Consider the following 11904-nt stretch of genomic DNA (forward strand, 5'->3'; position numbering starts at 1 on the left):
ACTAACACAGCAAGGCACAGATTAGCCAATACATTCCTGGACTGCATTGGAGACAATTTTTTATTTCAGAAGGCTGAGAAAGCTGCTCTAGATTTGATTTCAACAAATAGAGAGGAACTGGTTGAAATTTGAAAGTGGAAGGCAGCTTGGGTGATAGAGATCATGAAATCATAGAGGTCCCGATTCTAAGGTAGAAAAGAGAAAAGCAAAATAGAGACAGTGGATTTCAGGAAGGCAGATTTTAGTGATGTTCACTTCAGTCATACTAGGGAAAAACAATGGTGTTGCCACACAACTCAAGCAGGGCATCCCATATTTAACAGCACAACCCTGCATGGCCCATCGAGAAGACCTGGGTTTAGCGGATGCGTGGAACCAAGTGCCAATGCTGAAAAAAGGAGAGACCCTTTTTAAGACTGTTTATAGGGTCTTTTGCAGCTCCTCAGTCCAAGGAGGATAATTTGTGGAAAGAGCAAATGTCACAGAAAATGAGACTGTATCATTGAAACCTCTCACTGAAGTACGGTGGCCATCTAGACATTTGGCTGTGTAATTATGAGCCCCTTCTTAAATATTTGGAACAAGAAATCTGACATTAACAAAGTGCTGCCTGAATAAGCTCTCTGACAATAATTGCCACGTCACTGCAGCTGTATTAAATGATGTCTCACGCAAATTAGCAGAACTGACCAGACGCTGGCAGAAGTGAAGCTGTAACAAGTGAAGCTGTAAAATTAGCAAGGGCTCAGATCCACAGGATGAGAGGGCAGGATATCGGGGAAACAGTCTTTTGGAGCAACAGTGTGAAAAATCGAACCAAATCAAGCACAACCGATGAACATTCAGCAGTGAACCTGTTCTATGTTTCATCTCCCTGCTGTGTAAGCCTCTGCATAAGAGGTTTCCAGAGAATGAACTAAATGAATGGGCAGCTTTGCCTCACTTTCCACACATCAATTCAGGGATGAATTTGGCACTGAAATCATTAGCAAGCGAGCTAACAAATACAGAACAATTTGGGGCAGTAGTCAAGTGAAATCATCAGCCGAAAGACCACAGAGGAGGAGGAGGAGTTCATTGCAAACCAGAACAAGGGCTACAAATAAATCATTGCAGAGAAATAATGAAGCAAAGCTCATGACAAATTTGCAGGAAATGGGGACTTTATGGTGACAGAATGTAGGACAATGCAATGCAGTGTCACAACTAGTGGATACACGGGCAACATTTCAAACTTCCAGTGCTGTCTGTGAGCCTGGCTTTAGTCTTCTCTAGAATATCCAAACTATCTCTGTATAAACTTTTGTCATTTTGGTCTTAAGTGTGCCTCGGTGATCACTTACACACACACACACACCCTGCACAGTGATCGATATTTGTCACACACACGCAGTGATCACATACTCACATACACACTGCAGGCCATGTTCAGCACACACAGATATACACCAGTGATAACATACACACATACTCTACAGGCCACAGTGTTCTCACAAGCATACTGACATACACACACATTGCAGGCCACCATGATCTAATGATCTCTCTCTCTCTCTCTCTCTCTCTCTCACACACACACACACACACACACACACACACGGGCAGCCCGTGCCTATAGGCATACTAGGCAGCTGCCTAGGGTACCAAGTTGCATGGAGCGCCAAATTCTAAACTCTGCCCCTTCCATTTCCCATTCCCTTTGCTGTGCCTCACATACACACATACACACTGCAGGCCATGTTCAGCACACACAGATATACACCACAGTGATCACATATACACAGTCTACAGGCCACTGTGATCTCACAAGCATACTGACATACACACACATTGCAGGCCACAATGATCTCTCTCTCTCTCTCTCTCTCTCTCTCTCTCTCTCTCTCTCTCACACACACACACACACACACACACACACACACACACACACACACACACACACACACACACACACACACCTGTGCCTATAGGCATACTAGGCAGCTGCCTAGGGTGCCAAGTTGCATGGAGCACCAAATTCTAAACTCTGCCCCTTCCATGTCCCATTCCCTTTGCCGTGCCTTAGCTGGAGCATGGCTTCCCTGCGGCCAGGAGGGGGAATGTCCTGGGAGTGGGAGCGCACGGGTGGGGTGGGGGTGTTTCCCCTGTGCCGTGGGGGGGGGGGGTGAGCTCCGGAGGAGGAGGAATACGTGGGGGGGGGGTTCCCCTGTGCCGCAGGAAGGGTCGTCCCCAGGGGAGGAGGAATGCGGGGGGGTCGGCCCCGGGGGAGGAGGAACATGGGGGGTTTCTCTCTGGGGGGGTGGGATCTTGGGGGGAGGCGGGTGCAGGGGACTCTGTCCCCCGGCTGGCACCCTGTTCCCTCTCCCCAGCCATCCCCGGGCCCGCAGCCACCAGCCCCAGCCCCCTGGCCCAAAGCCCCCAACCCCCTGGCCCCAAGCCAGAGAACTCCATCCCCAACCCCTGTCCCCCAGCCCCAGAACTCCAACTTCATCCCCAACCCCCTGGCTCCTAGCCCCCAGCCCGCAGCCCCCGAACTCCAACTCCATCCCCAAACTCCCAACCCCAACCCCCTAGCCCCCAGCCACAGAACTCCATCCCCAGCCCCCCTCTCCCCAGCACAGAACCAAAACCCTCAGTCAATACCTGCCTTTGGGGTGGGGGGGGCGCCTACTGCATTGATCTCCTAGGGCGCCAGTTGGTGGCAGTTAGTCTAGGGCAGCCCCCCCCCCCCACACACACACACTCTGCAGGCCACAGGGGTATCACTCACACACCCAGAACTCACGGTGAGCTCTCTCTCTCTCTCTCTCTCTCTCTCTCTCTCTCACACACACACACACACACACATATACACACACATGCACATGCCTGCAGGAGCTGCTGCAGGAGCTGGTGCGGGCGGTCAGCACGTGCTCATGAGGGTCCAATTGAAAATCACGTGACAGACAGACAAGAACTGTGATTAGTGCTCTTCTACATACAGCAAATAAATGAAGTGATTTTTTTGTGTTAAAACCAAATGATTTAGTTTTTGTTTCACAAGTCACAACGACAGAGACTCTCTAACACTGTTGCCCGTAGAAAGATTTTTCATGTGCATCAAGCCAAGAGACATAATCTTTAATTTCAAGCATAAACTGTAACACATTTTTTCATTTAATATGTCAGTACAAATGATAACAGATTTTGTTTGCTATGCCAAGAAATAGCAGTTTTGTGTTATGCCTCAGAGGAACAGGACACCTGTAAGATACCAAATGGCTACTGAAAACAATGTATTTGATTTCATAGTAAACAAACATTTAAAGTCAGGCACCTTGCCAACGATCCCTTGTTGTAGTATTCTTTCTTCCATAACATTTTAAATATATCTAAGGTATTTGTTAGTAACTGCTGGTGCCACAGTGGCACAAATCCAAACAAGCGCACACGACCTCATTCTTGGTGCACAAGACAAAACTTGTTGCTGGAGAATCTTAGAGGGATCACTGGTCCCATCTATTTTCTATGATTCTCAGCTGGGCCTTCTCTCAAACCCCACAGCTTTGTGCTCAGAATGTTGGGACTCTGGCTACAGATAGGGGCCAAGCTGAAAATGAGGAACCCTCTGTTCCCATCAAACCCAGTAAAAGGAATAAAAGATTGTTAAGTAGTGGGGACGAAGCCCTGCAAGGACAGAGTATCAGCTGCAAATGTGTTTAATTCCTGTCAAGTATTTCAAAATCTGGATTTTGTTAGCAGGGGGAAAAGAACCAGTGAGCATTCAATGAAGAGTTTTACACACTATTTAGAACATCGAATCAGAACTGAGGTCACCAAAAAATTACAAAGAAAACACACCGAGACTCGTGACAAAATGAGGTAGCAGTTTATTTCAACCCGTTACCTGGAATGGAATGTCAGAGGGAATTTACACAGATATTTTATAGGCTGGAGGGGGTAGAGGACAATTCCTATGGGGTTTTGAGTTTCTGAGAGAACTACCCTCATGAGAGCTTGGGACTGGCTATGGAGCTGTAGCACTTTCAATATAATTAAAATAGCACTTTGTTATTCTAATTCTGTACATTCTGAGCTGGATGTTGTCTGAACACACTGATATTGGACAATCATTACTTGACACCAAACATTTCTCTACCCACCCTGAAGGCAGGGGATGCCTTAGGGGCACCTCCAAGAGGAATAAGCTCCATGGAGAAATAAACACAAATTCTACTCAAGTTTTGCTACGTTCCCTTTAAGTAAGAAACATGGAAATTCATCCCCAGTGGTCGGCAGGGAGGGAAAATCATCCCCATCTGCCTCAGGAGCACGGGAAAGGCTGAAGCAGAAGGAGAGGGGAAGATGCCCCGAGTCAAATCAAAACAGAGTGTTGGGAACTGACTGTTGCAGCCTCTGCCCCCACCCGTCCTAGGCCGAGGAGGCTCCAATCTCCAAGGTGGGCTCTCGGGGGCAGGGAAAGACTCCGGGAATTACCTTCTGTACAGACTCATCCTCTCTCACGCCCGCGGGGACAGCGGCTTCCTGAGGTTCTTGACAGATGCTCAGTTCACGTCTCTCAGATCCTTGGGCACCAGCCGTTGCCAACCAGTTGGACTGGAGGCAGGACAAGAATGCTGCAGCCACATTCTTTGTTGTTGTCACACATGACATCACAATTTACTCAGGCCTCCATACAGAGACACCCCCTGCCCAGGTAGCTCATCCCATCACACGGCCAGGCAGGGGGAAGCGCTAACACCCACAGCTGGTTCGTACTGGAAAGCTACTGGGAAGGAAGGCAGGAGGCAGAACCTTCCCTTGACCTAGCTCTGTCCCTTCTCCTCCATGCGTGCTGGGTACCAGCGGGTGACAACAGAAATTCACAGAGGTGGGGGGCTGTGATTTTTGCTAAGCTGGCTGCTGTGGATTCTGGGCTCTCTGCTTTTTCTGGAACACGTCTCACTCAGACAAAAGCTGCCTTTCTTCTCTTGCCCTGCCTCAGGAGGGCACAGACACAGAGGGAAGCCAGACAAGAATAATTTCCTGAGTTCTCACTCCAGTCCTCCACTCTCCCACCTGAGCTACTGAAAGCAGCCCCAAGGGTTACCGCTGCTGCTTTGCCCTTAATAATGGTGGAGGGAGTTAGAAGAGGCAGCAGAATCCGATAGCTCTGGATTGGGACCCAGAATGCTGGGGGTGCTGGGCTTTGCGATGTACCTGCCATTGCCCCAGTGGGCGACTGTGGCACGGCCCAGTAATAAATAAGACTCTGCTCCATTTGTAGACAGGGTGGTCCATGACAGGAAAGGCTCCATCAGAAGAGGGCATCCTAGTGGAATAAACCAATTCCTGAGGCATCCAGCAGGTGGCGCTGCCCATGGGGAGTGAACCCCATTGCAGGGCCTGAGACCTTTCTGGCCAATCTCCACTCAGCAAGACCCAGGTGCTCTCTCAGCCCATCTAGGCATCTGGCACTTACTGGGGCACTTTGCAGCTCCCACCACAGTTCAATCGTCACTTTACTTTGCCGTAGACAGGGGGAAATGCAGGTCTTTACTCCAGGTGGAATTAAACCCATGATCTCCAGGTCCGGTGACCCCAGGCAGGAATGAGGCAGGAAGCGAGTCAAGCTGAGGGAAGCCGGCAAAACTCATCTTGCCTCACAGGGCCCCTTGCAACAGCTTCTTCCTGGTGTGCTATGGCCTAGAGACTCCCCCCGCTCATCTGAGGTGGTGACCAAAGCACTTGGGCAGCTCCTTCTGAGGTAGCTCCGTTGGGCCCATGTTAGACTGAAGAGCAAAAGGCCCCTGCTTGAGTCCCAGGGCTTGGCTGGGCTCTTTCTCCCCTGACCCTCTAGGGCTGGGCTCTTTACAGCATCACAGCTGTGCCCCTGGGCTGCTGAGAATTCCTGCCCTTCAGCAGCTCCCTGGAAGCACCTTGCCTGCCCTGCTGCTCCCCCTAGGGCCCAGCATGTCCTGCCTTCCTCCCCCTGCCCTGCCTCAGCCAGGGAGGGGAAAGAAACTCTCCTTCAAGCCGAACCAGCCACGTCAGGATAACTTGCTGTGACCCCACTTCCGTTTTCCACGCTGCCAGCTGAGCTATGAAGGGCAGCTGCTGGTGTTGTCTCTGCTGCTTTGCCCTTAATAATGGAGAAGAGAGTTAGGCAGCAGGTGCAGAATCCAATAGCCTGGACTGGGACCCAGAGTAGCGGGGGGTCTGGGGCTTGCAATATTGTGAGATACCTGCCCCTCCCCACGAAATAACTAGATTGTGCCACAGCCGAGTCATAAAGAAGACACTGAAAGATCCCTTCTCCCTCGGAGCTTTGCCAGAAAAAAGCGCCAGTCTAGAGACGGATCTTTCGGAAAATAAAGCCTTTTCCAGAAGATCCCTTATCCCTTATTTTAAGAGGGATAAGGGATCTTTCAGAAAAGGCTTTATTTTCCGAAAGATCCGCATCTAGACTAGCGCTTTTTTCCGGCAAAGCTCCGAGCCGGAAAAAAGCGGCAGCCATTTTTATGCTAATGAAGCGGAGGAGATTTAAATCCCCGCTTCATTTGCAATTGCGATATGTCTAATTTGCATCCTTTTATGAGAAAGGGATGCAGTCTAGACACAGCCGTTCTGCTTCTTCCTCTTTCAATTCTTCTGCTGCTGCTACTTCTGCTCCTTCCGCTGCTCTGCCTTCTTCTTCTCCTGCTGCTGCTCTTCTTCTGATGTTCATGCTACTTCTGCTGCTGCTTCTTCCACTGTGTCTGCTTCTTCTGCTTCTTGTTCTTCTGCTGTTTCTTTTCTTCTGTCGCTGCTGTTTCTTCTGTTGTTTCTTTTGTTGATTCTTCTTATGCTGCTTTTGCTCCTCCTTCCTTTGTTGCTACTACTTATTCTGCTGCTAGTTTTCTTCTTCTGCCACGGCTTCTTCTGCTGAGTTTCTTCCACTGCTGTAGCTGCTACCACCAATTTCTTCTGCTCTTTTCCTGTGCTGCTGTTTCTCCTTCTGCTGCTATTTCTTCTTCTCCTCCTGCCACATTTCTTCTGCTACTTCTCCTACTGTTTCTGCTGCTGCTGCTGCTTCATCAGCTTCTGTTCCTGCAACTTTCCCTGCCCCAACTTCTTTTCAGGCTGCTTCTTCTGTTTGTTCTTCTGTTTCTTATTCCATTGCATCTTCTACTGCTGCTGCTTTACTGTTGCTGCCACTGCTTCTTCCTATATTTCTCCTGCTGCTTCATCTGCTTCTGCTCCTCCATCCTTTTTTGTTGCTTCTTCTAGTCTTGCTACTGCTGCTGCTACTTTTGCTTCAATCTGCTGCTGTCTCTTCTTCTGCTGCTGCTGATTCTGAGGCTGTTTCTTTCCTGTTTCTGCTTCCTTTCAATCTGTTACTGATTCTTCTGCTACTGATGCTTTTACTGTTCCTCCTTCTTCTGCTTTTTCTCCTGCTGCTGCTACTTTTCTTCTTGTGCCACTGCTGCTTCTTTTAATTTTTCTTCTTCTGCTACTACGTCCTGTTTCTTCTACTATTCTTTTTCTACTACTTCTTCTGCCCCTACTTTTTTCATGCTTCTTCTTCTTTTGTTTGTGCTACTGCACTTCTTTTCCTGTTGTTCCTCTTTCTGCTGTACCTTCTGTTGTTGTTACTTCTTCTGCTTCTTCCTCTTTTGATTCTTCTGCTGATGCTACTTCTGCTGCTCCGCCGCCTTCTGCTGCTGCTTTTGCTGCTGCTTCTGTTCTTCTCTAGCTGCTGGTTTTACTGCTCTCGGGTTTGTCTACGCTGAGAGGTTTTTGCAGCAGAGAGTATGCTAATGAGGGACAAATGTTTTTTGCACAAGGGGGCTTTTGCACAAAAAGAAGCAGTGTAGTCGTTTCTGTTTTGCTCAAAACCTCCTTTTTGCACAAGATCCTTATGCCTCTCCGGATCATGTGCAAAAGGGCTTTATGGTGAAAAACGGAAGTGGCTACACTGTTCCTTTTTGCGCAAAAACCCCTTGTGCAAAAAAGCACAAAATATGCTAATGACATCACAACTCATGCTAATGAGTCATTAGCATACTCTCTGCTGCAAAAACTTGCAGCCTAGACTCAGCCTCACTCGATAAGGAGCAGCTAGAGCTCATGACTCAGGGATGCTCCCCATAGCCTGGTCCTACCCCTGTAGTGCAGCTGGCTCCTCAGGGGCTGGGCCTGGGCATCTCCTCTCAGGAGGCAGGGACAGCCCCGTGCCCAGCAGGGATCTGGCTCCATCCCAGTGGCTGTCCGGGCCCTTGCCCTGCTCTGCCCTGGCTGGAGGAGGGGAGGGGAAATCAGGGGCTGAGGTTATAAGAGAGCATTTTCCTCCCTCCCATTTAACTCATCATTGACAGCAACAACAGAGTGGGAAGGGCTTCCAAAGGATGTCACAGAACTAGTTTCAGAGGGGCAGCCCTGGGAGTCTGTAACTTTAAAAGACAAGGACTTGTCCTGTAGCACCTTAGGGTGTGTCTACACAGCTCCCTGAACTCAAAATAAGAGATGTGCCAAAGATACAAAGATGCTAATTCCCTTGCCCATTATAATGATAGCTCCCCACTCATCAGCCCCTGATTAGCCTTTCATTAACAGCTATTCCCTCCCTTCCTCTCCCTCACCCCACCTTCTGTACTTAATCTAATTTAGGTTAATAATGTGTTCACTTTTTTCATTCTATTCCTTTGGTGTATATGGTAATGCCAATTCTCTTCCAGAATATGATCTGAGGAAGTGGGTCTGGCCCCAAGACAGTGAACGCAGAGAACCACCAACCTTAGCGAAACATCTCCTTGGGTCTGACATACTGGCTCAGACTTGCACAAGGACAAGGACCTGAGACTCCTCCCCGTCAATGCCCCTGTCCTGCCAATCGGAGAGACTGAGGGAGGGCGGTGGAACATTCTCACCAAAGAGCCCAAAGCATGGCCCACATCATGGGGGCGATCCCAGTCAGAGCACTATTTCTGCCCCACGTTTCTGGTTTGACTCCCGGGAGACCAGCTCTTCATGTGGGGTGGGGAGCAGAAGAGGACAAAAGAGACAAGAAAAGAAGAGAAATGCGGGCGGGACGGAGGGAAAGAGAAACCAAACAGGAGAAACCCCCACGGCCCCAGTGGTTCTAAGGGACAAAGCCCCAGGTGGGGAATAAAATTCCGACCCTTTCACCCAGTGTTCCGTGCCTAGAATCCAGCCAGGACCAGGTGGATCAGACTGAGCAGTTCCCACCCCCTTGGAGGCTCTTACCTTCTCCACAGGGATGTCTGGGCTGTAGGGAAATCAGGAGGAGGAGCAGGAAGCTCGACAGAGGTTCCCTCCAGGCGCTCACGTGCAGGAACCCTCAGAGAGACATCGCGAGACAGAGATTTGCCTTAGCAAATGCCACAGGGGTCTGCGAGGTCATCCCGGCCTTGCCCCTCTTGTGCCTGGCTGATGTCACCATCTCTCAGTGAGGTCACCACCTCCCCACCATCTTTGCCTAATATGGGGAGGGCCTGCCAAAGGCCTGTGTGATGTCACAGCCGCCCCCTCCCCCCACACTGCATTTGCAATTCCGACTTGTCTAATCCGCATCCCTGTTCCAGAAAAGAGTGCCAGTGTAGACGTAGCCTGTGTGTGTAGTTAGGAATCTGTAATCTGTATGGAGACTGGAAGTCTCTCTGAATGTGGTTGAGCAGTGGGCAGAGCCCGGACTATGGACATGCTGATTAGTGAGGCCCTGTGGGACAATAGCACTCAATGGGCCAAGGACACAGCTCGGGAATGGTGACCGACACCTAAGGGTTGCCAGCAGGGAACACAGTGATAGGCCACTGGCCAGGTGACCTGTTGCAGCCAAGAAGAGACCAGGAAGGATGTATAAAGAGGCCAGTGGTGGACTCCATCTTGGTACTCAGCTCAGCACTTCATCCCAGAGGCAGCAGTGCAGGGATCGAAGAGCTGGAAAGAACTGAGGACCCGTCTTAACCTAGGATGTACAACAAGGACTTCCAAGCCAGCAGCTATAACTTCTCTGCTAGAGCCTGCATCGAGAGCTGGGAGATGCAATGCGTGTAGCGTATGATATTTTAGCACCCTCACTCTCATGCTTTTCTTTCTGGTAGCAATAAACCTTTAGATGTCAGATGCTAAAGGATTGGCTCAGTGTGATTTGTGGTAAGGTCCAGACGGTAAATTGACCAGGGATCTGTGGCTGGTTTCTTGGAACCGGACAGAACTTGTTCGGGGTAGGTGAAATTGGGTTCTAAGACCCCTCACCTGAATATGAGGCCCAGGGCCACCTGGGGCACGGATATTGCGGGGGTGTTGGAGGGGTTTTGCTCGTGAGGCTTCAGGCAAGCAGCTGAAGTGCTCTGTGGGACTGGTTTGCAGCCTGTTTGGGAAGGTCTCCAGTCTGGGGTCTGTAAGGAGCCCCAAAGTGGAGCAATTCGCCCTGAGTGGACACCTTCAACTGTGCCCAGGCCGGTCCAGTACGTCACCCCCCCCTTCCTGAGACATCTGTCCGTTCTCAAACTCCTGCTGCACCTGAATTCCCTCCCAGAGTTTACATCTCTCATCCCTTCCCACACCCAAATCCCCCATTCCCACCTCAGAGCCCGCACCTCCTGTCTCAACCCAGGGAGAGTGCGTAAGGGCCGGGGACAGCAAGTGATGGAGAGGAGGGGAATGGAGAGGATGGGGCCTCAGGGAAGGGATGGGTGCTTGGGGAAGGTGGTGGGTGCTTGGGGTAGATCTTGGCTTGCCCTGACATTGAAGAAGGGATCTTGGGTGTAAAAGGTTGGAGAGAACTGATAACGAAACTGAGAGGCTCATTGAATCCCTTGACTCTGGGAGCTGGGGCTGAAAAGCAAATGACAAAGTTCACAGGATGCATGAGAAAAAGACGACAAATGGCCACACAGTGTGCAGGGGGCCAATGTGAGAAGTAAATGCTCCAGTTCCAGTCACAGGGCTCAGGAGGCAGAAGGTGATTCCAGTCACACCTAGAATAGCTGAAATTCAAAGCTGGTTCCGGGAAGAATTTCATGTTGAAAAAAGGCCGTTTTTTTCTCAGCCAGGTCTCCTCCTGCCCACCCCAGGAAAGCCAAGTTCAGACACTGGGGCGATGTGTTTAGTAGCTGAGAATCTGTTTAACGGGCTGTGATGCTTCAGGTGCAGGAGCAGTGATCTACTGTCCCCCCCAACTCCTCAGCCAGTTTTCATCTCTGTCCGTGTCAGGTGGTGGGTGCCAGGTAAATGCTGCGGCTGCTTTGTCCAATGTCAATGGGATTATTTCACTCGGACATCATCAGTGGTGCCAGGGGAGGAAAATCACTTACACAGGGCTAGAGCTGTGTCCACACTGGGGGGTTTCCACTGCCCCAGCAACACTTCCTGATGCGGACCAGGCTGAGGGTGCTGCCTTGGCTCCCACTGCCATAGTGATCACCTCCTGGGCATCGCTGTACTGATCCTCTCACCTGTCTGTGAGGCAGGGCAGGGCTATTAGCCCCGTGCTACAGGTGGGGGGAACCGAAGCACGACACGACTATGGGATTCACAGAGCTGTGTAGGTGCCTGACACTGACTGACCTTAAGGGGAGTTGGGTTGGGAATCCCAGCCCAGTGACTTACCCCGAGTGTCCCAGGAACCAGCCCAGAGCAGGGAGCTGAACCCAGCTCAGTTCTCTAACCACTGAACCAGCCTTCCTCTGTCACCTGTGTCATGAATCATGGGTTGTGTGAATGGTTAGCACGAGTGCATGAGTGAATCAACAGTAAGTGAGCTGAAGAGAGGCCATGCCGAGGTCCAGGCAAGCACCCCAGAGAATTATGGACTTGTTTGTTCTGGACAAAACCCCTGGAGGATCATGGACGTGTTTACAACTTTAAGAAGAAGGACCGTGGGAAATAAAAGAACTCTGTGTATGTGGCTGAGGCAGCATT

The sequence above is a fragment of the Pelodiscus sinensis genome, chromosome 32 (assembly GCF_049634645.1).
Source record: "Pelodiscus sinensis isolate JC-2024 chromosome 32, ASM4963464v1, whole genome shotgun sequence".
Lineage (NCBI taxonomy): Eukaryota > Metazoa > Chordata > Testudines > Trionychidae > Pelodiscus > Pelodiscus sinensis.